The sequence below is a fragment of the Pseudophryne corroboree genome, chromosome 4, assembly GCF_028390025.1.
Source record: "Pseudophryne corroboree isolate aPseCor3 chromosome 4, aPseCor3.hap2, whole genome shotgun sequence".
Taxonomy (NCBI): domain Eukaryota; kingdom Metazoa; phylum Chordata; class Amphibia; order Anura; family Myobatrachidae; genus Pseudophryne; species Pseudophryne corroboree.
In genome coordinates, this window is record NC_086447.1 from 222,631,703 (window position 1) to 222,659,158 (window position 27,456).

Consider the following 27,456-nt stretch of genomic DNA (forward strand, 5'->3'; position numbering starts at 1 on the left):
GACTACTTCATAACAAGAAGGAAGGAGTAAATGTCACAGACTGGAGTAAAGGTCACAGATGCATTGAGGCTGCATATGGATCCCCTCCTCTCTTGAACCACCTCATAATGAACCATTCATAATCTATACCAGGGCTGGGATGTAATGAAGTCCGAGTTCAGCAGCCATGCGGGATGACGGATGAACTCGGACATTTTTTTAAAGGGGCAATGATTTACAAGGCATGGTTTAGCCTTGTAAATGATCGCCCTTTTAAAAAAAAAGTCTGAGTTCGGTCGGCATCCTGGACGGCCGCTGAACTTGGACTTCATTACATCCTGCCCCAGATCTCAGTGGGCTTGTCAACACGCTTTATGCATAAATGCAATGGGGGAGATGTATCAAACCGTAGAAAGAGGTAAAGTGGAAACAGATAAAGTAGCAACTAATCAGCTTGCATTTTTTAAAGACAGCCCGTAACATGGCAGATAGAAGCTGATGGATTGGTACTTTATCTCTTGCCAAGGTTTGCTACATCTCCCCCATAACAGCTAGCCAAGATGATAGCAGTACTGTACTTACTATGACCTCAGAGATATAGGAACATACTGTACAGCTAGTTGGTAAATAGACATCGTGGAGTAGCACTGGCAATTGCAGTGTTACAGAAAGACGAATTATAACATATTACAAATAAGAATAAGCCAGAGATAACACACAACAGTTTGCATATACCGCTGTTGCCAGTGCTGGATTTATGAGTTACGGGTATCTAGGAACATTTTTAACTGCCCCACCACCATACACTCCCCAGTTCTCACCACTTTCACGCCACCCCTATCATCTCTCTTTTCCCCATTCCTGATTCTCACTGCCTCTCCTATTCTTACCACTTCTCTCAGCATTTTAATTACCTTGCAGTACTGACGGGGCAGATGTCATGCAACGTGATGGAATAGCAATGTGTCAGTGTTAGAGAGCAGAAGTCTAAGCAGTACTAAGGCAGTTCAAGACTCAAGTAGGCTTCAACACTGTCCACTGGCTGTGGGCGTAGTAGAGTGTATTTGGCAGGTTATTCAGTCAGACACTGACCAGTTTGGGAAACCTGAAGGGCTATCAGAGGATCTTCAGCGGCTCTCATCTCTGAATGACAAAATTGCTGAGCTACAGTATTTGCAATAGCAGCATCAAGGAATCTAGAACAAAGGAAAATAAACAAGACAGCCTGCAAAAAACTGGAACAAGCCTGGACTCTTACTGGTCCTGCATTCCATCTGCTGCTCTGGCTCGGCCTTGACTATCTCTGATTCACTGGGCTGGACTTCGATGGACTCCCATTGTTCCTCTGGAAGCTTGTACAAGACCAACTGCATTTTACTCTTATGCTTTGGGAGACCTCACTCTGTTCTTGGCAGATCCTTCTGTTGGTTCGGCTGCTATTTTTAGTAATACAGCAGCTCTTCCTTATTGCTTTGCAGGTCTTTGGATAAGTCTGTCTCTCTGTAGAATTGGCAGCTCTCTCTGCCAAATGTGCAGCTCTCTCTGTGAGAACTGCAGTCCTAAAGGATGTGCAGCACTTTTTATTTCATTCAGTTTCTCAGTACAATGAATGCCCTCTGCTTTTCTATCTGACTCCGTAGCACTTTTAAAAGAAAATTTCAGCGCATACCATGTGTATAATTCTAGAATCTCATGAAAAATTGAATCAAATGAGTTTTAGTTAATGCACATAACAATAAAAACCCGCTGGCACTGGTGGATAATAAAACTTAATACCAGTATAAAGAACATACAACACTACATACAACAACAAAGACATATATGTGGATTTGAGAGAAATTTCCCTATACTGTAGTGGACATCAGCTCCTCCGTATATAGTTACTGAAGTCACTGTCCCAATGATATAGGTAGCTATTTCATTAGGCATAGTTCTAAGTAAACCATGACTCTGTGATAGGCAGGGCTGCCATCAGAAATTGTGGGGCCCGGGACTGACAAAATAGACAGCCCTCCCCCACCACCAAAAAAAAAAATAAGATTCTGCCGCACCGCTCCACCCCTATGTGATGTCACATATCATGACATTCCATATAGGTGGAGCACTGCAGACCTGCAACGATTCACAGAGCTGATGCGCAGGGAAGGTTTGTTTTAAATCCTCCCTGCATATCAGCCCGCTGTGCAGCTCTCCAGATAATGGCAGTAGGCCCTCTCAATAAGGGTCCAGGACTTCAGTCCCCGCAGTCCCCCTAAGATGGCTGCCCTGGTGATAGGAGACGTCTTTTTCACAGCCTTTCCTGCTTATACTGTACACAAGGTCCGTTTATATTCTGTACTGTTATAATAACAATTAAAAAGGAAACACTGAGACAAAGGCTAGTTGTCAGGAATATATACATATGCACTTCAGAGCATTTCTAATAAATATGGATAATAATTCAAACAACAGAGATTTACATATCCGACTCCACTGCCTGTATGTATTATGCGGAACGAGGCAGCGAATATTACAATCAGCTGTCACTTGTCTTGTAACTTCAATGTTTCAAGGAGCTTTATTTGTATTTGCCTTGCTTACATTAATCACATAAGACAGTAATAGTTAGGGGTGAAGATATTTGACAGATATTTAATGTATTCTAAAAATCACCATGTCAGTTTGTCACACCTTTTCAATTTATGCCCCCATGTTTTATATATGACAATATGTATCTATTTAAGATCCAGGCATTGCTTGTTATCTTCCTATTCCACCCCCTGCAGAATCATCTAGTCCCTTCCTAGTAAATAAGGCACAGTATTAAATGTGTTCTCATTCCTACCACTCCCTACACAGCATCTGTGATAGAGATTCAGTGTGAGGTATCACACCTCAATCTGACAGAAGCTGAAGTGCAGAAGCAGCATGGTATAATTTGCTAGTACTTTATAAATAGAGAATGCTAATTACAATAATATTTAAATTGTAGACTCTTCATGAAACAGTGTATTTTCCTGTAATAAAATGATTGCAAGTCATAAAATTGACACTTGACTGGGTGCCAGAGGAATGCAGTCCTTTTTTATATGGCAAAATCATAACTCTTATAGCAGAGTTCCATGTCTTATCCATACTTGCCGACATATAAAATCTCATCTCTGGGAGTTGTGGAGGGTGGGCTGCACATGTCTAGGCCCGCCACCAAAATGATGCATTTTCCAGGTTCACAGTGTGCGTGGGGGGGTCTAAATGATGAAAAATTGCATAATTTAGCTCTGCCCCCTCCATACGGCACTGCAATTCCCTGTATGATCTCCTCATCCTGCCCGCTTCACTAAGAAGCAGCAGGAGGAGGGAGATCGGGCCACTGGCCATGGATGCAGGGGACTGGCCGAAAAATTGTGAGCCTCCCAAAACTTGCGGGAGAGTAGGCAAATAAGGTTTTATCTCTTACAGCATAGATAAGCAACTTGTGTATTTCTAGATGTTAGGGAACCACAAGTTCCTATGCACCCTGTCATTCAGAGGCTTGCTATGACTCAGTAGCGTATCTGTAATGAGTGCAAGGTGTGTGGCGTTCATGAGCCTGTGGGTCAAAGCAGTGCTCGATTAACAGCAGGACAACTGGAGCTGTTGCCCTGGGACCCACACATAGGTACCTCCCCTAAGTCTGGGCGGTCAGTGGTGGTGTAGAGCGCAAATTGCAACAATTGAACTGCAACAGGCAACAATGTCAGCAGGGTGGGAGGAGATGAGTGGGAGAAACAAGAATGAGGAACAAGAATGTCAGGGGCAGCAGAGATCAGGGCCAGCAACAGAAATTCTGGGGCCCGGTACATTAATATCTCTGGGGCCACTGCAACCCCCTTTGACCCCCCCTCCCTCTTTAAAGCGGTTGACCCCCCACCTTTTTAAAGAGGGTGATTCACAATGCAGAGGGTGATTCACATTGCTGTATTGCTGAGGGCACCCAGCGAGGACAATTATATATGGGAGTGCGTTTGAGTGCCGGATTGTGGACTGTGAATGTATGTATATATATATATATATATATATATATATATACTAAAGAACAGTCCAGCACTCTCATCATGAAGAACATCTGCGGGGTGCACTACACAAAAAATCCCCAAACTCCTGAGTGATCTTTGTTATATAGTCCAAGAATAGGCACTCTCCAAAATTCAATATGCTTTAAGGTATATTTAATCCAATACTCACAGAAAAAATTTCAAAGCATACATAGATGCATGGCAGGCAGGTCAGCAACGTTTCGGTCCAACAGGACCTTTGTCAAGCTTTTCAACATTTCTATGCCCATAACAAACAAACAGTAAGCAGAGCTATTTGCAGCGGAAGTACATACCTGTCACCGGCTACTCCTTATATACCCTTGTGCATATTACCTCAATCCCGGCGTGCGTTCCAGTAATCTCATGGAACGCAACCGGAAGTGCCCGATATTTCCGGTTCCGGTCATATGCTATGAACGTGTCAGCGCCGGCGTGGAACACACGCCAGAGCATCCACAATACCCATTACGTCATCCAAGTATATATATATATCAATATTTTAATAATTATAGAGCACACTCACAATAGATAACACCTGTGTATCGGTTCACCTTATATTTGAGGTTAAGATAATTGGGGTGCATGAACAAAGTTTGTGGCTACAGTTAATGAGTTAACCAAGGATTAACCCTGAACTTTTTGTTTCTATATTTTTGAGTAGGTGGCCATGGGCTACATGCACCCCACCCTATTAGTGGCGAGTGCGGATACTGCACCCCGCTTCTGGGGTGGCGAGTGCTGTGGTTTTCTATTTGCTGGTATATTTCAGGGTTAATCCTTGGTTAACTCATTAACTGTGGCCACAAACTTTGTTCATGCACCCCAATTATCTTAAACCTGTGTCAGCTGCCCTTTAGTAATTTATCAGCCAGTGTCAGGTGACTAGTGTACCTTTTAAAAGCCATGCAGTTCATGGCAGGTACACCTTACACCAAGTGGGTATATTTGCAGTTATATTATGTGATACAGTTGCCAGGTTTTGATTTTTATGATTTTGTGATAGTGTAGGGTCATTTATTCATTGATGTTGTGAGGATAAGTGAGCTCATTTTGGCGAGTGCTGAACTTTTTGTTTCTATATTTTTGAGTAGGTGGCCATGGGCTACATGCACCCCACCCTATTAGTGGCGAGTGCGGATACTGCACCCACTTCTGGGGTGGTGAGTGCTGTGGTTTTCTATTTGCTGGTATATTTCAGGGTTAATCCTTGGTTAACTCATTAACTGTGGCCACAAACTTTGTTCATGCACCCCTATTATCTTAAACCTGTGTCAGCTGCCCTTTAGTAATTTATCAGCCAGTGTCAGGTGACTAGTGTACCTTTTAAAAGCCATGCAGTTCATGGCAGGTACACCTTACACCAAGTGGGCATATTTGCAGTTATATTATGTGATACAGTTGCCAGGTTTTAATTTTTATGATTTTTATGATTTTGTGATAGTGTAGGATCATTTATTCATTGATGTTGTGAGGATAAGTGAGCTCATTTTGGTGAGTGCTGAACTTTTTGTTTCTATATATATATATTTATATATATAAATATATCTACAGTATATATACGGGAGGCACTCGATATCCCGGCTGTTGGGATCCTGGTGCTCTGCACACCGGCGCTCGGATCCCGATCGCCGGGATATCGACAACTGTTCTCCCTCTTGGAGTGTCCACGACACCCCTGGAGGGAGAATAAATAGCGTGGTTTGCGTAGCATGCCACCGTGCCCGCAAGGGGCTCTTTTGCTCTCGCCTGCTGCCAGCCTTCCGGCGGTCGGGACCCCGGCGCCAGTATGCTGGGTGCCGGAATATCATAGTAGACCCGTATATATACATATGTGAATGAAAGCTGCGCATGTTCAAGTGATACTTCTGTGGAAACGGAAGGTACAGGCTTGTGCGTCACACTACACATCACAGGTCAGACAAAGGAACTGCCGGAACTCGGGGGTTACGGTTACTGCCGCTGATGGAGGCCGCCGCTGTATGTTGCTAGTGCCCCCTACATCTTGGGGCCCCTCAGAGCCTCAAGGCCTGGTACTGGGTTACCTTTTGCACCCCCCTGTCGCCTAGCCTGGCAGAGATATGGCCATTGCATCGCAGACTCTCCAGCTAAAGATCCTGCTGCAACCTGCTGGTTCTAAGATTTGAAATCACAGGGAGGTGAATATCAGTGGATATGTGTAATGTTAACTGAGAATACTGTGGTATAATGTAAATTGGGGGCACTGTGGTATAATTTGATCTAGGGGAAGTGTGACTTAACATGAACTAGAGGCATTGTGTGGCATAATGTGAACTTGGGACACTACATGTTCAACACATTTGTAGTGCTGTAAGTATTTACACATTATACTTTTTATTAACTTTGCCAGTATATAATTTTGACAATTTAATTGATAGAGGCCTCAAAACAAAAACAAGTTTCCCTGATGCTCCAGAAAACTTTAAACAAGCTCTGGGTCAAGGGAGATATATTGGATTAATACATTGGCGGCATTACAAATATCTGTATCACTGCAATAAGCGGTGACAGAAATTGTTAGTCGAAGAGCCCATAGACCCCATCATATTTAGTTTATTTTTGAAAAAAAGAACATGACTTGAGAGTTGAGACCCTAAACAGAAACTGTATAATATAATATTAAAGGTTGCTAGAGTATTCCCATTCATTAAAACTGCTGAATTGCTATAAGCATCAGATGCAGTATAGATAAAATGATGTTTCATTACATTTCTGCTTCAACAAGCATATTTTCCTTAGAATGCAGAAGTGTGTTGATCCTGCTTCCTGCTAACTATATGCCATGTGTGTTTTAAGCAATGCCAAATAATTATGCTCATGTACTGAAGGCCAAAGGCAAATCTAAAGGTTTCAACGTATCGTATTAAACAAATCATATTAAACAAATATGTTTTAGTCATTGGACAATGTCATATAACCCAGTTATTTTTGCTGTGATATAAGTTATACCTGTATTAAGCAAGGTGTAGTTTCACTCAGGGATCATAGTAACCAAGTATTAATGTTTCTAATAAACCAAGTTACTAAATTACAACTTGTCTATAGATAAATGCAAGTTTCTAGTTTCTGAAATTTTGCAGAATTTCATTGACTTGCAAATCAGTTCACAAACCAGATTAATCAATGGATGGAATTTAAAGAGCTAATTAGCAAGGAACAAACAAATGTTACACATCTATAGTATTATAAAAGATGCTTAACATTAGGTGTCACGACCACCGGCCGATTCTCCAGATACACCAATCCGAGAATCGCCGTGCGTGACTACTGGATTACTTTAAACCCGAAAACTGCCACCAGCAAGAAGATTTTAGCGACTAAACGCAAGATCATCTTCGCTTCGGCCTATACACACAATTATTAATACATCACAAAATGATAGCATGGACCATGAGGCCTTTGGGCATAAGAACACAGAACAGAACTAAAAATAGATGTTTAATTTCAAGAATATCTTCAGAGCTTCAAATACAAAAAAGAGTTACAAAGATTATGAGAAATATTTAAAAGTACACACCGATTAGGATACAATTTCAAATAAAACAAAAGGGAGAATAATTTCAGGAAACCTAACTTACTCAGCAGCCCTCCGTGTGGAGGGATTTCACAATATAAGATATATGGTGCATCCCCAGCTCTTGGCTGATCCCTAAGGAATGAACAACACAGTATGTGTGAGAGGGGCAGATATAACCCCCTCACAGCAGCGGCCCCCCACCTTTTCCTTAACTCTATCAATGCTGTGTACCTGGGCAGTGAAAAACCACAGTTACTTTGGTTTCACTTTCAACAGCTGTCTTCTTTTTAAGTTTCAAGAGGCCAGGTTTCTTGACCTGTGATGTTCCTCCTAACTATAGTTTATAGCTTCTTAGAAAAGGTAAGGGCCATAAACTAACCTCTGACTCCCCACTATACATCAGTGTCCTCTATCCCATATCTGGGTAGCTAGAAGTTCACTTAGAGGACAGGCTGGCACTTATGTTGTGTCACAGTCTCCATTACAATATACAAGTAGACATTACATACAAGACTTATATCGCTGGATGCAAGTACGTGTCCCACCTTGCCACAATAGGCTTGCCATAATATCCATTTAAATCAAGACACACACCTGAAATGTACAGGCTATGTGGCTTCATTGGACCCAAGCCCGGGTAATTAGTACCCATCTCCCCTCTTTGCAGCAGTGACCCCGTCAGCATTCCTTTTGTCCAGGATTGTTCTTGGGGAGAAATTATTATTATTATCCTTAATTTATATGGCACCACAAGATATCCACAGCATCCAATTTCAGTACATGAACAAATAAGCAAAACAAGAAAACATTTACTTGCAGTTCAAGACAATATAAGACAAGTACAGGGTATATAAATGTAGCTGCATCAGTAGACGACACTGAAATAAGTATCCTGAAAGAGAAGGGAAGCCAGTGAATGACTTGCAAAAGAGGGGAGGTGGATGTAGTACATTTGGAGAGAAAGATGAGCTAGGCTGCAGCATTGAGGATACATTGGAGTGGAGAGAGGCATTTGTCAGGGATTCCAGAAAGGAGAAGATTACAGTAGTCCAGTCTAGAAATGACCAGTGAGTGGATAGGGGTCTTAGTAGCAGTCTGGGTGAGAAAGGGTCTGATTCTGGAAATATTTTTGAGATGAAAACAACAGGTTTGTGAGACATGCTGAATGTATGGTTTGAAGGAGAGGGAGGAGTCAAAGATTATTCCAAGACAGTGCTCTTGGGGGCTGGAGGAGATAGTAGTGCCATCAACAGATAATAGATAATGATATTGTGGAAGGTGAGGTTGTGCAGGAGAGTGGTAGGATGATCAGCTCAGTTTAAACATATTAAGTTTAAGAAAGCAATGGGACATCCAAGAAGAGATAGTAGAGAGACAGGGAGGAAAGGTAGATTGAGTATCATCAGCATATAGATGTAATTGTATGTCAAAACAGATAAGAAAGCTCACCTAAAAAGGACATATATAGAGAGAAAAGGAGAGGACCAAGAACAGAACTTAGAGGGACTCCTATTGTTTCTGGAAGTGGGGGATAGGTGGAATCATGAGAAGAGACAGAAGAAATTGTCAGAGAGCTACAGTAGGACAGCAGGAGAGGGCAGAATCACACAGACCAATGGAGTGAAGGATTTGCAGAAGGAGAGGGTGGTCCACAGTATAAAAAGTAGATAGGATTTAGCAGCAAGGAGGTCATTGCAGACTTTTGTGGGGGCAGTTTAAGTGGAGTGGAGAGGACAGAAATCAGAATGGAATGGGTCAAGCAGTGAGGGAAGGAAAAAAGTTAGTAAGTCAGTTGTAGACAATATGCTCAAGGAATTTGGAGGCAAAAGAAAGGAGAGAGATGAGTCAGTAGTTGGAGAGGGTGTTTGGATCAAGGGTAGGTTTTTTAAGAATAGGGGAGATGAGTGCATCCTTGAAGGCAGGGGGGACAGTGCCTGATAAGAGGGACATACTGAGGAGGTGGGCAAGATGGGAACAGGCAGGAGAGAGGTAGTGGCTAAGATACTAAAAAAGTCACTTGTTGCCAAGCATTTACAGATGGAGTCACGCTAGTCGTGGCTCCGTCTGTGACTAAGCATGCCCACCCATCTGAATATACTTAAACCTGGATCGTTAGGGTGCCTTGAGGAATGCATTTGCGAACTTCTGCCCTACTTAAGTGGCCTACACACTTGGCGATGTATTCGACCAACGATATTATCAACCAACGATAATATCGATGGTCGATTCTGCCTATACACTGGAAGATATCAATGGTCAATATGGACGATATGAGACTACATACATCTATATTGTCCAAATTGACTGGTATGTATTAACAATGATCGATCAACGATCAACGATTGCGGGCACGCACATCATTCATCGTTGATGCATCCATACTGAAAGATATGAACGATTTATTGTTTATGAACTATATCATTCATATTTATCAATATAGTGTGTAGGCCCCTTTAGTTAGCTCTTCCAATAACTGACAATCTACAGCAGTGTTTCTCAAACCTGGTCCACATGGGATCCTAATAGTGCATGCTTTAAACATCATCTAGATGGAGTTAATTCACTAACATCATCTACTGTGTTAATTCACTAACAATAGTTTTACTGGTGGTAGTAATTACTCCTGAGGATACCTTGAAAACATGAGGACAGAGAAAACTGATGTACAGGACATGGGTAATACGTACAGAAACAATGGGTTTGCATTTATTACTTTAGTGAATTACAATAAAAAAAATTAGATCATAAAAAATATAAACAATCATAAATTAATTTATGCACTTTCCTACAGACTAGAGAGGCTCGAACCATCTGTAAAATTTTCTAGAGGCAGTTTATAAAATGAGGACATAAATGTGAAAATTATATTGAAATTTGCTAAATTGGGACCAGGCAAACAGGTTTGCGCTGACTTACATATTGTAGAAACAGTTCAAACATTTTCAAGTTTAACTTAATACATTTGAATTGTTTTCCAATGAGATTGGCGAATGCCAAATGGTGAATCCTGCAATGTAAGCTGTTTGAATGAAGAAAATTAGAATACTTTTTTTAATATTTAAAAATATGAATAAAGTATCCATAATGTTTCACCACAATATCTTTAAAACACCCCAGTTTGGACATTGTTATTAGCAATCTTTACTCCGAGGCCCTGCTCCAAGGGCTCTATCTTCTTCTCTTCTCTATCTTTTCTCTCCTTTCTCCTAACGGTCTTGTTAAAGAAATCTTCCTTACTCGACAACTCTTCTAAAAATGGATCACCTAGTTGATGGTATAGCTGGAGATCTGCTGTTACTCATTATGTTATAGGTAACTGATATAATTGTACTCTATGGTTACTGTATTGTGATGTGATCAATTTAATAAAAAGTTCTTTTAAAAAATATGAATGAAGTAACGCTATTTAAAATACTAATTTCACAGTGAATGTTAGAATTTCACACTATTGGTAAAGGATGAACACAGACTTGAAAAATAAAGCGTTATCTCCTGAAATCTGTACTTTGAATATGTAGGTTTGACTGTAGGAATTTGATTCAATTTGCAACCATCTCAATATGGATTTTGTAGCATTTCTACTATTCTGTACTGGTGTTTATTTTTGTTTTCTTGAACTGTTATTTATGAAACTAAACTATCTAGAAAACTAACAAGATCGATATCTGCTTTTTTAGATGAAAAATCCTACAATTCTAAAAACGTTCTGAAAAAAAATTCCAAAAAACAACTTTTAATTACCGTGAAACCATTCGATTGTATTAAAAAAACAAATTACATTTTGAAAGCAGAATTAAATTAATCCACAATTCGTAAATTGCACCATTTCTAGGGGCCACAAACTGCAACCCTATTTTTCCACAAGTGTTATGTTCTAGAGGAAATTGTATTTATGATAAGAATGCTTATTACTGTATATTACAACAGGATTTGTTTTGGGTTGAGATTTCTGGTAATCCCCTTTGTTTTTTCCTTTCAGGTGTCAGTATATGTATCAGTTATCTTTCATTTACCATAAGAATCTATTTCCACACCCACTGCATCAAACGCAGTATCTGTGTGTGCAATCATTTATATGGTATTTGCTTGTAAAGGCACATTTGTTTTAGTAGCTTCTGGATAGGTGTATTTTAGTTATACTTACTGTACTTTGGTGCTCCTAGCTTTAATGTATGTGAGTGCATATGTGGGCCAATACACATGATTGCAAGCACTTCTCTATTCTTTTTAAAAAGGGAGAAAGTGGGGCCGCATAGTGCTATTAAACATTTTTTTTTCACAGATCATAGCTCAAGTAAAAACATCCATATCAAAATTAAAGCCAACAATAGAGAAAGAATTCAAGTAAAAGCACTTCAGGTTACCACCAGGGAAAGGGAGTGAACATCAACAACCGCTTGCTCCAATGCTAAGTGATTGAAAACTCAATGCAGACCAATGTAGAGCCTCTCTATTTAAACCTGTGTTAGATATTTCTCCGATGCATACTCAAAAAAATGAGTTTGCATTTATAGTGTTTGAGCAATATCCTACAGTATCTGACCCTCTGATACTGACCTGACATGTACTTGATACTGATTGCCTGCAACATTGACCATGGCTTGTTTTATATTTCAGACTTATTTCTTTGTGTCCTGAATTTGAATTATGTTTTGACCACAATTCCTGTCGCTTTCCTCTGTAGACTCACTTTTCTGGAACGGTCCTGCTGATTCACCTGTGGGTCGCAGTGTCCCATGGTGGTGGTGTTGGGGGGTGCTGTGAAGCAGTGAATATATACTGTGCGCATGTGCATGGCATCTATCCAGTGGAAAGCGGGACTGGAAGCTTAACCAGCAGCTCACAAATGAAACTAGAAGGCATGACTTGCAGTACGGGATTTCCCGTGAAGCCATGCCCCCTGTCACTAGGCCAAACTCCTTTCAAAAACAGGATTCCCATTAGGCTCTGTGCCTCAGCTTTAGCCAGTGCCTATGAGTGCAAACGACAGGCAATTTGTTACACCATCTGATGAAACAAGTCCTTCCATTTCAGCTATAAATCTGTCCCCTCCCTAGCCACATAAATGAAAGTATTGTCCAATTAATACATGGTTAATTATGCATGTCCAAACAAATGTACTATTTTAAACCATGGTAACAGTTTGCTTTCATTATTATTTATTTCCTTATCAGTATATGAAGTTTTTCATTTTAATACATACTTAATAAAATCTATTTTAACTAATACTTACCTGTCCTATCCATAACTGTAATAATATATATCCTGTGACCTTGAGTTTTCTCTTCTCCCCTTTATAATATCTCAAACTAATAACATATATTCTTGTGATATATTATGCAATAGAATTGCAAAACAGATCAAACAGAATCATAGGAATTGAACAATGTATAATATATTTTTACCCTTTTTACAATTTGTTTTCACCCTTTACCATGCAACATGACAATGCCAGGTTTACAGAATTGTAACAGTAGTAGGTTTTCTGATGTGAAGACGTGCTCCAGTAGAAGGTGATACACAGCTGCACCCAAGTCAGTCACAACTGCACTCACACTGCTTGGACAGAACTAAGTGTGCGTATTGGTCCGTGTGCAGATTTGTACCATCCATACAATGGTACAGATCTGATCTATACACTGGGAGATTGTAGCTGTCATCATTATCAGGGTGCACCTACACCTGTCCTGTACCTTGTACAAGAAATCAGATCACTATGTCTATACAACTCAGTATTGAGTGTCATGTCCCATGATATATGTGTTTCATATGCTGTCATGTTGCTATTGCAAAGCTTTGCATCTTGTTAAAATTTGTCCCTCCTGATTTCCTGTAGCTAGGTTCTTATGTCATTAGCCCCCCTCATTCTGTCTACAGCTCTTTGTATGTATGCCATTTTAGCTTTCCTGTTGAGTTCTGGCAAATTATCATTTTTTCACGTACTGTTTGTGCATAACTACAAGAATATCAGCTTGAAATAAACCCTCATCTGGATTCTTCATACATGCATCTTCAGTTGAGTTGACACTATCTGACAAGGTCTCTTGGTGTAAGTACTGATTCAATACAGACATATATAGGAGGAACTGTCTCAGGAACCTTACACTTACAGCCTGGTTATTGAGTCAGAATAATGAAAAGATGGTTTATAAAAACTGCAAGATACACCAGTAAGCCAGTTGCAGCTTCTGCAGATACAAACACAATAACAAGCTTGCCTACAGTGTAAGAATAAATCATCAGTGTGTGCAGCTACAGCACAGCCCATTACAGCATAGATTCTTCTAGCAAGCTACAATCTCACTCCAGCATTATTCAGATCCATTCTACCTGTGTGCTATCATGGCTGAAGGGTTCATGGCTATCATGGCTGCATGTTCAAGATGAACAATATCTACAGTCAGAACAAGGAGAAGTTATGGATCTCAACCTGCAGTCTAATTGCCCCGCTAAGCCTACATGGAAGGTAAAAGAGAATCTTGAAGGTAGGAAACATGAGCTTTCTTCCAGTGTCCTAAACTTATGGCAAAAATTGCTAAGTCACATGTCCACCATCTCTCAGCCTGTTTGTGATGTGTCACCACTAGAGGGAGCCCTAGGACAGCTTTGTTCAGTATATGAACTTTATACTGTGAAAAGCAAGGAATCTGTAAGCATTTTGAAGAAACTTAATACTCAGGATTCTTTAGAAGAACTGCAAAGCTTTAATTTAGATCAAGACAATTTATTGCATGAAGTTAAGTCTAAGACAGTTGCCAGAATTGCACAGTTATTGGAAACATCATCACACATTTCTGTGTCCACCAGGCATTCAAAATGATCATCTAAGTCATGAAGTTCAAAATATTCCATGCTAAGTGAACAACTTTTAAAGGCACGTGCAGAAGCAGAAACTACTAAAATACAATCCAACTTTGCACAAAAGAAGGCAGAAATGGAAGCCAGATCAGCACGCAAGAAGGCAGACATGGAAGCCAGAGCAGTACGCAAGAAGGCCAAAATGGTAGCCAGAGTAGGAAACAAAAAAATGAATACTCTAGAGAAACAATGTGAGCATGCCACAGCAATGGTACAATTAAAGGTTTTGGAACAATCTGCCAGTGGAAGTGAAAGAGACAGCATCAGTTTAAGTGAAGTGGATGCAGAGGATCCTCTTAAGCACACAAGAGATGTCCTAAATCAAAACAGTGAACCCCTGATTGCTGCAAACATTCACAAACGTGCGGAAATCTTTCCAGAACAAAAGGACTCAGATCCGTATGCAACACACCACATCCAAGGTCAGTACAATGCACAACCACTTTGTCATTCTGACCCATTTTCACACTCCACAGTGCACCAAGGCCCAACACCTCAACAAGCTCAATATACAAATGCCTGGTCACAAACCAATATGCCAGTTAGTCACCAAATCCCTGGCAACCACACAGTTCCACATGCAGCGAGACCTACTGTACGGACTTTAAGACAACTCTTAGGCTGAATGCCTATGCACCCCCCTATCTACCCATGTCTCTTACCCAGAACATCACAAATAATATAAACAGCACTACTTAGCCAGCAATTCTTTGCCCAAAGTCAAAGAAAACAGACATGTCAGACTTTGCAAGATACATGGTTTGCCGTGAACTTACTAAGCCCAGCCTCACTAGGTTTGATGACCAGCCTGAGAACTACAGAGGTTGGAAATGTGCCTTCAGAGCCGCAATTCAGTGACCTTGGCATTACTGCGCTGAAGAACTAGATCTGCTGATCACGTGGCTTGGCCCACAGTCTACAGAGCATGTCAAGAGACTCAGATCTGTCCACATTGATAATCCTGCGGCAGGCCTCATTGCTGCTTGGGAAAGGTTAGAACGAAACTTTGGAAGTCCTGAAGCCATAGAGAATGCTCTGTTCAAACGGCTGCAGGATTTTCCAAAAATATCCGGCAAGGACACTGAGAAATTCCAAGAGCTCAGTGACCTACTCTTTGAGCTCCAGCTGGTCAAAGCAGATACTTACTTATCTGGCCTCAGTTACCTGGACACAGCTCATGGGGTAAACCCAATAGTTTCCAAGCTGCCATATGGTATTCAAGAAAAGTGGACTACACTTCAGTCAAGATACAAAAGGGAAAATCGAGTCTCCTTTACCCTCTTTTCCTACTTCTGTGAGTTTGTCAGAAACATCGCAGAATCCAAGAATGACCCAAGCTTCTCCTACAGTGAGTCAAGTCATCCTGGTTCACCTACCCCAAAGTTTGACAGACCATGCTCTAAATACAAGAAACACAGAGGTCCAGTGTCAGTGAAAAAGACTGAAATCCTTCTAACACCAGCATCAGTTCCTGACAAGAGCAACTAAGGTGATAGGATTGAAAACCCAAACCGCCTGTTTCCCATTCATAAGAAGCCACATCCCCTCAAAAAAATGCATTGGTTTCAGAAAGAAACCACTCCTGGGGGTATATTTTGCAAAAATTTGTGTTTGTGCCAGTTTGATAGGAGTTTAATCTCGAATTTTATCGGACGTATTTTACTGCAACTTTTTGAACTAATTTTCAGGAATTTACTAAGCTGCCGAGTTTTACTCACCAATGTCAATGTCCTTCGTATTGTCGGGCAGTGTTTTACGGGAGTGATTAGTAAAATACTACCGGACATCACACAATGAAGCTCGGCCGGATCAGTGAGATCCGTGCAGTGCTTCATTGTGTACAGTATTTAAAGTGCTAAAGTAATTATAAAAATTTGTGTGAGGTCCCCCCTCCTAAGCATAACCAGCCTCGGGCTTTGAGCCGGTCCTGGTTGAAAAAATACAGGGGGAAAAATGCGTAGGGTCCCCCCATATTTATACAACCAGCACCGAGCTCTACATCCAGTCCTGGTTCAACAAATACAGGGGACAAAAGATGTAGGGGTCCCCCGTATTTTTTAAACCAGCACCGGGCTCCACTAGCCAGAGGAATAATGCCACAGCCGGGGGACACTTTTATATAGGTCCCTGTGGCCGTGGCATTATTCCCCAACTAGTCACCCCTGTCCAGGGTTCCCTGTAGGAGTTGAGACCCCTTAAATCATGGGGTACCCCCCTCCAGGCACCCAAGGGCCAGGGGTGAAGCCAGAAGCTGTCCCCTGCACCCCTGGGCAGTGGGTGCCGGGCTGATAGCCTTTGTTTGTGTAAAAAGAGAATATTGTTTTTTGTCGTAGAACTACAAGTCCTAGCAAGCCTCCCCCGCAAGCTGGTACTTGGAGAACCACAAGTGCCAGCATGCAGGGAAATAACGGGACCGCTGGTACCTCTAGTTCTACAATGAAAAAAATGCCCCCAAAAAACACAAAACGCACACCGTGAAAGTAAAATTTTATTCAGACACACTTACACACTCACATACTTACCTACATCCAATGCTGAAAATCACGTCCACTTGTCCATGTAGAATCCACGGGGTACCTGTAAAAATAAAATTATACTTACAATCAATCCAGTGAAGATCTGTCCTCCTCTTTCACGAAGTAATCCAGGGACTTGAATAAAATAACAACCCAAAAACCCAATCCATGCACCTAAAGGGGTTCCATGTTTACACAGAAACCCAATCAAATTAGAGTGGTTTTTGATTCCAGCGCTCAGTGTGATGGTGTCTCCCTCAACAATCTGCTCCTTACTGGGCCAACCTAAACAACAGCCTCATAAGAGTGCTAATTCACTTTAGACAAGAGCTTGTGACAGTAGTAGTTGACACCCAGCAAATGTTCCCTTGCTTCATAGTCAGGGAAGACAATCGGAACTACCTGAGGTTCCTGTGGCACAAAGACAACAATGTCAATAATGAAGTCATAGATTACCGGATGAAGGTACATGTATTTGGCAACAGCCCTTCTCCTACTGTAGCAATCTATGGACTCAGGAGAACAGCTCAGGAAGGTGAGATGGACTATGGATCTGACGCTCGCCATTTTGTTAAAAATAACTTCTATGTTGATGATGGACTTAAATCCCTACCCACAGTAAATAGGCAACTGATCTCCTCACCAGAACACTAGAAATGCTTTCTGTAGCAAACCTCAGGCTCCACACAATTATCTCCAACAGCCAGAAGATAATGGAAGCATTTCCTTCTGATGATCATGCCACCAACTTGAAGGATCTTAATCTTGGTTCTGATTTTCCTTCCATACAACGCAGCTTAGGCTTGGGCTGGGACATCAAACAAGTCATATTTGCATTCCAAGTATCAGCCTATGACAAACCTTTCACCAAATGAAGCGTTTTATCTGTCATAAACAGTATCTTTGATCCTCTTGGATTTGTAGCCCCAGTCACCATCCATGGCAAGATGTTGCTGAGACAGATTACCAAGGTGAACTTAGACTAGGACACTCCATTACCTATTGAGCAACAACAAAGGTGGGAGACATGGAAGAAGTAATTGAAGATATTAGAACAACTACAAGTCCCACGTTGTTATACTCCCAGCTCCCTTTCAGCTGCTGTCAGGAGAAAAATACACATTTTCTTGGATGCATCGGTTGAAGCCATAGCCGCAGTAGCCTACCTGAGGATCTCTGTGTTTCATATGCAGTCATGTTACTATTGCAAAGCTTTGCATCTTGTTAAAATTTGTCCCTCCTGATTTCCTGTAGCTAGGTTCTGATGTCATTAGCCCTCCCTCATTCTGTCTCTAGCTCTTTGTGTGTCTGGCATTTTAGCTTCCCTGTTGAGTTCTGGCAAATTATAATTTTTTCACCTACTGTTTGTGCATAACTACAAGAATATGAGCTTGAAATAAACCCTCATCTGGATTCTTCATACATGCCTCTTCAGTTGAGTTGACACTATCTGACAAGGTCTCTGGGTGTATGTACTGGTTCAATACAGACATACACAGAGGAACTGTTGCATAAGCCTTACACTTACAACCTGGTTATTGAGTTAGAATATGGAGTGAAATTCCAGCTACATGTGGAAAACACACCCTAGCTGAATTTAACCCTCATACAAAAGCAAGTGGAGATTTGACTGAATTGCATATGTCTCTTAAACCAGTACGCTTGACTACGGAGTAAGGGGGTCATTCCAGCCCATTCGCATGCAGCGGTTTGTCGCTGCAGTGTTAACGGGTCTGGAATGCGCATGCGTGGCGGGTGCAAGCGCACCATTGCCCGGCGACAGGGGTCGCCGGGTTACGTCGCCTATTATGAAGAATGCAGTCGCAGAGCCGACCGCAAGAAAATTGACAGAAAGAAGGCATTCCTGGGTGGATCCGGACCGTTGGCTGCCGTTTTCGGGGAGTGGAGAAGAAAACGCAAGCGTGTCCAGGAGAACGGAGGGTGGATGTCTGATGCAGAGCATCGCAGAGATCGTTGGACAGGATAAGTGTGTCCAGGGCTAGTCATGTTGTGCTTGAATTTTTTTTTAGCTTAGCAGGGCTGCACAAGCGATCGTAGCCCTTCTAAGCTAAAATACACTCCCCCATAGGCGTGGACTAGTTGATCGCAGCAGCTGCAAAAAGTTGCTGGCTACGACCAACTCGGAATGACCACTTATGTGCAGTGTTAAAAATTGCAAGAAAGTCTGCAAAACAGACGTGTGTGCCTTTCTACATCAGCCTCATAAATTACATTTGCAAACTCAGGGCCTTGTTCAGGTTTGTTATCAAACCAAAATAGCAAGTAACTGGGCAAAACCATGCTGCATTGCAGGTGGGGCAGATGTAACATGTGCAGAGAGAGTTAAATTTGGGTGGGGTGTGTTCAAACTGAAATCTAAATTGCAGTGTAAAAATAAAGCAGCCAGTATTTACCCTGCACAGAAACAAAATAACACACCCAAAGGTAAATCTCTCTGCACGTTACATCTGTCCCACCAGCAGTGCAACATGGCTTTGCCCATTAGTGTTTTTTTTTTAATTTGCTAACAAACCTGAATAACTCCCTCATTATGATAAATATTGCTACATACCTCATTGCTGAATTTCACTGTGGTTGCCTTCAATGTACTTCCCTTGGGAAGCTATGCATCAATGCCAGTGCCTATTCCACCATCCAAAACAATTTTGGAACTGTTTTTTGGAATGGCCTTTAAAGCTACTGTCGTATTACTCCTGATGCCATCAAAATGCCTTAATTTAAATATTTCCTATATCTTCAGGAATAGAAAAAAGTAATTGGGGGCTAGATTCAGTAAATATGAAAAATATTCCAACACAGTTATTTATTTACTAGCTAAAAACTACCTCACAGGCAGTGCCATTTGTGCAGGTGCATTGTTGTGAGGCAAGATCAGAGTTGTTGGCAAAAAGTTTGGGTTGTTTCCGTCTAACTTTTTCAAGCAGCCTTTTCAGTTCTTCCAAAAATAAACTTGGTTGACTGTCAATGATCACTTGCTCTGCTATGCTCCTGACTTGCAGCTGATGATATTCATGCACAATTTGACAAGCTTTTGCAATGTTTTCTTCAGTTCTGCTCTTGGCTGGATGTCCCGATCTCTCTTCATCAGTGATACTTTCTCTTTCAGAAACTGCTGTTTTCTTCATAGCATTATCCCCAAAAACTTACACTAACAGCTCTGATTTTGCTTCCACTCTTGCCAAGTTTAACAAGATATGTAATGTTTGTTTGTTGCTCTAATTCAAGCTCCAATAATTGTTTGACGGGACACACAAAAACACACACAGAAAATAATAGACACCACTCAGGAAGAGACTGCAACAGATCAACAATGACACAACTGTGAAACGCTAATATGCCAATGTCATCAAACCAGGCTCCGGCATTTCAGTCCATGTTGGGATGCCAGTGTTGCCATTCCGAAAAGTGTTGGGATTCCGGCGTAAGGCTCCTGAACGCCATGATCATGATTGGATCCCCCCAGGTCATGTTGTACAGTAACTTATTAACATATAACATCTATATATACTTTATCTTAGTGTTGGTGGGACATTAAAAATGTACACTACTGACATCTCCAATGGCAATTATTTATGATGAAAAATAATATATATGTTTCTAAGTTGCCATGAATACTTTGAGAGCAAAATTGCTTTCATGTTCCATTTTTTAAAGGCACTAAAATGCCAGTGTGATCTGTAAGGAATATTACAAAATGCCAAATTCTCTTTTAATAAGACAGTAACTGCCATAATTTTACTCTCCTAACCCTATGGGGGGTTAAGTGGGATTTCTGCTGCTACAAAACAGAACACTAAATAAAATGTAGAGATCTTGCACTAAATGTGTGACAAAATGTACTAAAAAAAGTTTAAGTCACTACAGAAGATGACTTTTCATTCCCCGTACACGGGGAGGCCTCATACATAAAATATAACCTCTGCTTGACAAATTACGCTGCCAAAAAAACACATCACAACCCATTACACCACAGAAGAGGAAAAGCTTTCATATACTCTTTCTATTTCTCCAAATGTCATTTCCATGGAGTACAAATACGTTTTGTATCCCTTTGTATTAGTTTCATATAAACCATTTCATAATCTCAGGCTTTGTCCATGGTGAGAGATGAGCCAGCAAAAATAAAAAATATCCCTATGCTCTTTATTTATTGTGTTTATGGAGATTGCAATGCTGTAAACCCTTTTACCTGTCGTCTTTAAGTGTTACAAAATTGTGATATGCATAATCCAGACTGTGAAATATTGCTCAACAAGGACATAAAAGCTTATGTGCCTGCTGTGGTGCCTGACGTGCCTGACAGGGTCAGCCTGTCTATGAATGGCCATCTGGTGCAGTCATGTTATGCGTACTTACAGTACCTACTGTTTGCTGCTCTACTCCAGGAGAATCTTGGAGTGAGAGGTGACACAATTCCAGTCATCACAATCTCACCCCTGCTGCAAAATCTTGCAATCTGTAGCAAGCCACATCATACTTTCCTGTCTTTGGACCGGGAGGGTGGGATATTCTACCACGAGCCTGAATGATATACAGATGTTCTGAGGGAGTAGGTAAGAATGTTCTATTGTAACTGAAAGAGCAAATGAGGCTCCAATGCACATGCTCCTGGTCCCTGTGTATACTCAGCAGTATGGAGCGGAGGCCTACTGTATGCAGAGATAAGTAGATTTGTCAGTATGGCGCCCGGTGAGTTACATCCTGGTTGCTCAATATTGGCTAGTTTTGGATTCAATCTATTGAACCAAAGATTACCTCAGCTATGGAATGCTGTATTACACGAAACCTACAATCCTATAAAAATTTCTTCCAATCTGTTAGTAAAACCATTTGTAATGGGAGTTTCCGTTTAAGATTGGGGGACTTTTATTCTGTAATGCCACCACTTTTTTGTTTTATATAATATATTGTATGATGCAACAAGAAATAGTACAATATACTAATAGTACTCAGCTTTCCTGATCAGTTTTAAACCACATATAGCTTTACTTGCTATTATTTATTTTGGTCTGTATTGTTCCAGTCTTCTGAAATTTAGTGGCCAGTTGCAGGCACAAGGTAGAAATAGGTCATTTTGTTAATAAATATTCATAACGCTGTGGAAAATGGTATTATTTTCTACATTTTAACTACAAAAATTACAATATTCCACTACAAAAATTCACAAAAGAAAACAAAAACACCTGTTCTGTTTAAAAATGTACATGTTTTTATTTAATTAGACAATCAAATTAAAATCTCCTGTCAGCTAAGATTTGTGCTGTAAATTATAGAGCATACATCAGCGGAGTATTGGGGTAATTACCCCATTCTCCCAATGCCTGAGTTGGGGGATTGTGGAAATCCAACATGTTGAAAATCATTAATTTGACAATTCCAACTAAGAAAGGATCAGGATCAGCGAGTCGAGTATTTTTAACATGTATGAATATGACGACTCCCAGATTGGCGGATCGGGAGCTGGGAATCAGTGAGTTGCCTGGCTGACATATGGCCCGTATTACTGATTAATCAGGACAAATTCAAAGAGCAATGCTTATTTCTCTGATGGCATCACAAATGGTACATACTGTTCTTCCATAGAATAGGCCTTAAATACTCTGGAATCACTGTCATAGCAACACCAACCTCGTCAGAGAGGGCCACACAATACCAGATCAAAATCAGATAGGGTGAGAAAATGAGGGTACAAACTTAAGTTACAAACCACTACTGACAAACCAAATAGACAGATATCAATGTACTTAGAGCCTTAGGGCCTAATTCAAGGTTGATTGCAAAACATTTTTTTTTGCTCTAATGGGCAACACCATGTGCACTGCAGGTGGGGAAGATATAACATGTACAGAGAGAGTTAGATTTGGGTGGGTTATTTTGTTTCTGTGCAGGGTAAATACTGGCTGCTTTATTTTTACACCGCAATTTAGATTTCAGTTTGAACCATACTTGCCTACCTGACCCTCTCCATGAGGGAGAAAATGCTCTGTTCCTGGACTTTCCTGGTAATGTATGATTGCCATCACCTGTGGTGAGCTAGTTAATTGATAAGAAAGGTGTTTCACCACAGGTAATGGCAATCATACATTACCAGGAAAGTCCAGGAACAGAGTATTTTCTCCCTCATGGAGAGGGTCAGGTAGGCAAGTATGGTTTGAACACACCCCACCCAAATCAGAAGCTAGGTACACACTATACGATTATCTGGCAGATAATCTGCCAGATCTAGCTGGTTGGAATGAAAATCTGGTAATGGATGAGAGCAAATGACAATCGACCATTTGCTCCCAAACACTGGAAAACTAACAAAACCTGTCGTTTATGCAAATTGGTTAAACACAAATTTTACCAACTTGTATGAATGACTGTTTTTGTCCATTCTGCAGTTTTTAGGAGTAAATGGTCGATTGCCATTTGCTCTTATCCATTACCAAATTTTCATTCCAACCATCTAAATCTGACAGATTATCTGACAGATAACTGTATAGTGTGTACCTAGGCTAACTCTCTCTGCACATGTTATATCTGTCCCACCTGAAGTGTACATGGTTTTGCCCATTAGAAGAAAATTTTGTTTTGCAATCAACCTTGAATTAGGCCCTTATTCAGGTTTTTTAGCAAACCGTAAAAGCACACTAGAATCAATATAACCCACCCGGGGCTGTCTCAACAGCAGTGCAGGCCCTTGGGCAAAGCATTGCTTGGGGCCCCTACCCATCCTCCAGCAGTAGGGGGTGCTATCAGTAGCAGCTTTGATGTCCTCGTGGGTGGTAGGGGGTGTTCTAGCTTCCACTCAGCATGTAGGACCTGGAGCACTAATTTCTGCCAATTACTCCTTTTCTGCACAGATGGTGTGAGATGGTGTGGGAGTGAGAACACTAAACTGTAGAAGGGGGCATTGGGCTGAATAAAGGGGCCCTGGTATATGACTTCCAGGGTGGTAGGGGATGTTTAAAAAGCAGGGGAGGGTGGATAGTAGAGTGAGCTTAACATTCATCATTTTCCGGTGGGAGGGCAGCTTGCTTGATTGCAGATATATCGAGTTCCTGGAAATAGATTTAGCTTACAATGGGATAAAAAAAAATTAGAGAGTTCCACCTTTCAGGAGATACTGGGGACTTGGGGATCAGAGTTCAGGAGCCAGAGCAATCCACCGCCGAAAATATAAAACTGCATACCAGGTATCTGGAGCTGGAGCAGAGACCAGCTGCTGGAAGGTTGATATCTCTGATTCTGGGCATAGTAGAGATAAGATGCCAGTTTCCAGCGAAAGAGGAGTGTCCCAGCATTTGGAGTATAACTCTAAGTCAAACAGAACCCGAGATTTCTGTCTGGGAAGAGCAATTAACAGGCTTGGATTGGGACCACTGCTTTGAAGTCGGATCTCTCCGGTTCTCTGGGCCTGATTTTCAAAAATCTTGTACCCCTGGAAAAAGAGGACCCTCAGCTATCAGCCTAGGGCCCTTATACTCTTGGGCAACTGCCCATTGAGCTCATAAAAAAAGACGGCCCTGAACCCACCCAAATCTAAATCTCTCTGCACATGTTACATCTGCCACACCTGCAGTGCAACATGGTTTTGCCCATTAGTGTGCTTTTTTGGTTTGCTAACAAATCTGTATAACCCCCATAATTACCACCACACCTTAATGTTATATCATTATAAAGATATAACACAATATATGAATTACTTTCCTTTAAAAATTAAACCATTACACATTACAGGAACACAACTCAGTAATCAAGCTAAATCAGGGGCAAACGCAGGATTTACCGAGGAGGGTTTCCGCATAAATTTATATGAAAAAATAATAATTTATATATATATATATATATATAGTCTTGGAAGATCCTGCACTCTCATCAAAGATAATAACGACGGCGGGTGCTCCTAATGACCTGAGAGGCCACCAATATACCACAACAACCACCTAGGTGGAAGGTGCACTCACGCCCAGAAATTAGTCTCTGAAGTCACTTGTAAATTCAGTATATTTTTATTCGGGTTCACTGTTGATGCCGTATTTCATCGACGTTTCGGTCCTTATGCGGACCTTTATCAAGATTGGCACTTAAATCACCTATACAATCAGAAACAGTTACAATTAATATGTATAAGAACCCAGATTTATTCAACACCAACACCACCAGTGCCTCCCAGGCCCTGAAGACTGTCACAAAAACCAGAAAACGTATTAAAAAGCTGTTTTTTTATATATGTAAAAAAGAGATACTTGGAAATAATCCACGTGTGATGAAAGAGACACCTCCACCGTTAGGACTATCTGTTTAGATAGGCAAATGATTACCTGGACGGCAAGCCAGATCACTCAGATGTGTGGAATGGCCTTCAAAGTTGGCAACATGCCTGATCACATAATGAAGTTAAAAAGCCTATAACGTAGGGGAAGCTGCAAGGCGTAGTCACCTATTAGATAAATAACAGAGTAACTACACCATAAGAAAATACACTAACAACGTCATTTTGGAAAAGATCATACCTAGTTACATGTAGAAATAGCTCATGGCAGCTTGTGGGCTCTGTACATGTGTCAGACACTCAGTCTGTAAGGAGGCACAACAGGAAAAAATAATCACCAACCGTAATCATGTGTCAGAAGGGAGCTGCAGGAGAACCATACTCACTGCTCAAGTGTCCAGAGCCAAATGGAAGCTGCATAAAGTTCAGCCTCAGCTGAGCACTATTTAAGGATCAACCACAGGAAGTGCCAATTAGGGAGATTAGTATAAACCCAGTCTCTCATTAACTGATCACCTCTCAGATAACTAACTCAGACCAACTGGGAAAAACGTTACAGGGTTCACAGGACAGGCAGTGGCTATCGCTAACGCACGGCTACTTAAATGAGTGTATTTTAACGATTTAGAAGGGCAACTGCCGGAGACGCGTCTTTTGCGTTCCACCGACCGGAACACCATGCGTTCCATTCCGCGGAAGTGGCGCTGGCCGGAAGTCTCTGCGTTCCACTCGCGGAAAGAACCGTAATTAGGCTTATCCACTGGCTAATGTTTAAAGGAGGTGTACAACCTAGAGGGGGGTGTTCTCAGAGAATGAACACTCCCCCAGGTGGAATCATCAATGTACAGGTTCACTCATAGCTCACAGGGACTCGGAGGTATACCGGAGGTCTCCTCACGTATAATCCTGGATTAACCTATGTGTAGCCTGTCAATCACCACAGAAGAAAAAGAGTGCAAATGTAAATAATGATCCATAATATGAAATGTCAAAAATGTCAAAAATGACATAAGAGGGCACCAGATCAAATGACCACAACTCACCCTACGCATACAAACTAACATATATCTGATCAACAAAGGCAAATTGAATACTGATGTGAGTGTAATATCTTTATAGTAATACATTGGTATAATGTAGTAAAAGATTTTAAATAATAAAAGGGAATAGTGGGTGGTGTGGTCATTGAAATTGGTGGACCCTCGTGACTAGTATAGGACCTGGGAAGGCTCCGGGAAACAACAGAAAATATATATAAAAAACATAAGCAAGGACGTATAAATAACTGTCCTTACTTTCTTAATCTCTATACATAAAAAGAACATACAAAAATGAAAAAAATAAAACATAGAACATAGAACATATAAAACACAAATCGAAACCCAGCCTGTATGGGCTGATTGTATCACAGTGCCCTATGTCCCTGAAACATACAAAGTGTGTTCCAAGGTATCCAATCAACTATGGCAAAATAAAATTCTAAAGAAAAATATTAAGGGGGTTGGCCTCATTGAGGCCCTTTGGTGACACTGTATTGAGTTTGTGTATCCAAAAGCTTTCCTTCTGTTTAAGTAACAAGGTGCGATCGCCTCCACTAACAGGTGGCGGCACCCAGTCAATCAGCTGACACTTCAGGGCAGATACTTGATGTCTAACTGACAAAAAGTGCCGTGCTACCGGTTTGTCAGAAAAGCCCACATTGAGGGCCGTGTGTATGGATGACCGATGGTTTGCCATCCTGTCGCGAAAGGGACGCGCGGTTAGTCCGACATAACATAACCCACATGGGCACTTCAGAAGGTAGACGACATGATCCAGTCGACAGTGGAGATGATATCTGATGAAGATTTTTTTCCCTGTGTGTGGGTGATACAAAAAAGGACCAGTGATCATAGATCTGCACGTTGTGCACCCCCCGCAGGAAAAACTGCCAGGTTTGGCTTGCATAAGCTGGATTTGAGATGTGTTCTGTTCAGGGAAAATCGTGGGTCTCATTAGTAATTGCTTTAGGTTGGCCCCTCGTTTGTATGCAACCATAGGAGCAGGTGTTTTAAGAAAAGGCAAACTGTTGTCGGTGGCTATTATTGGCCAATGTTTCCGTAGGGCCTTTCTGGTTGCACTTGTGGAACCATCATACTGAGTGGAACAAATCATCCGATTGATACGAATGGGGTTTTTAACCTGTTGTCCATGAAAAATGCTGTTCGCTTTATTGAGACAGCGAGTAAGTACACT

General features: G+C 41.2%; 1 protein-coding gene and 1 long non-coding RNA gene across 2 annotated transcripts in view; both read right to left on the reverse strand.

Annotated features, from left to right (window-relative positions):
• Positions 1-27,456, reverse strand: part of CLSTN2 (calsyntenin 2) — a 1,340,366-nt gene that overhangs the window by 528,833 nt on the left and 784,077 nt on the right. The gene's annotated exons all lie outside the window — the stretch shown is intronic.
• Positions 24,954-25,678, reverse strand: LOC134911286 (uncharacterized). The gene is made up of 4 exons (XR_010176451.1): positions 25,608-25,678; positions 25,463-25,526; positions 25,271-25,389; positions 24,954-25,042 (listed from the first exon to the last, which is right to left on the reverse strand). It is a non-coding gene; the product is annotated as an uncharacterized LOC134911286 (long non-coding RNA).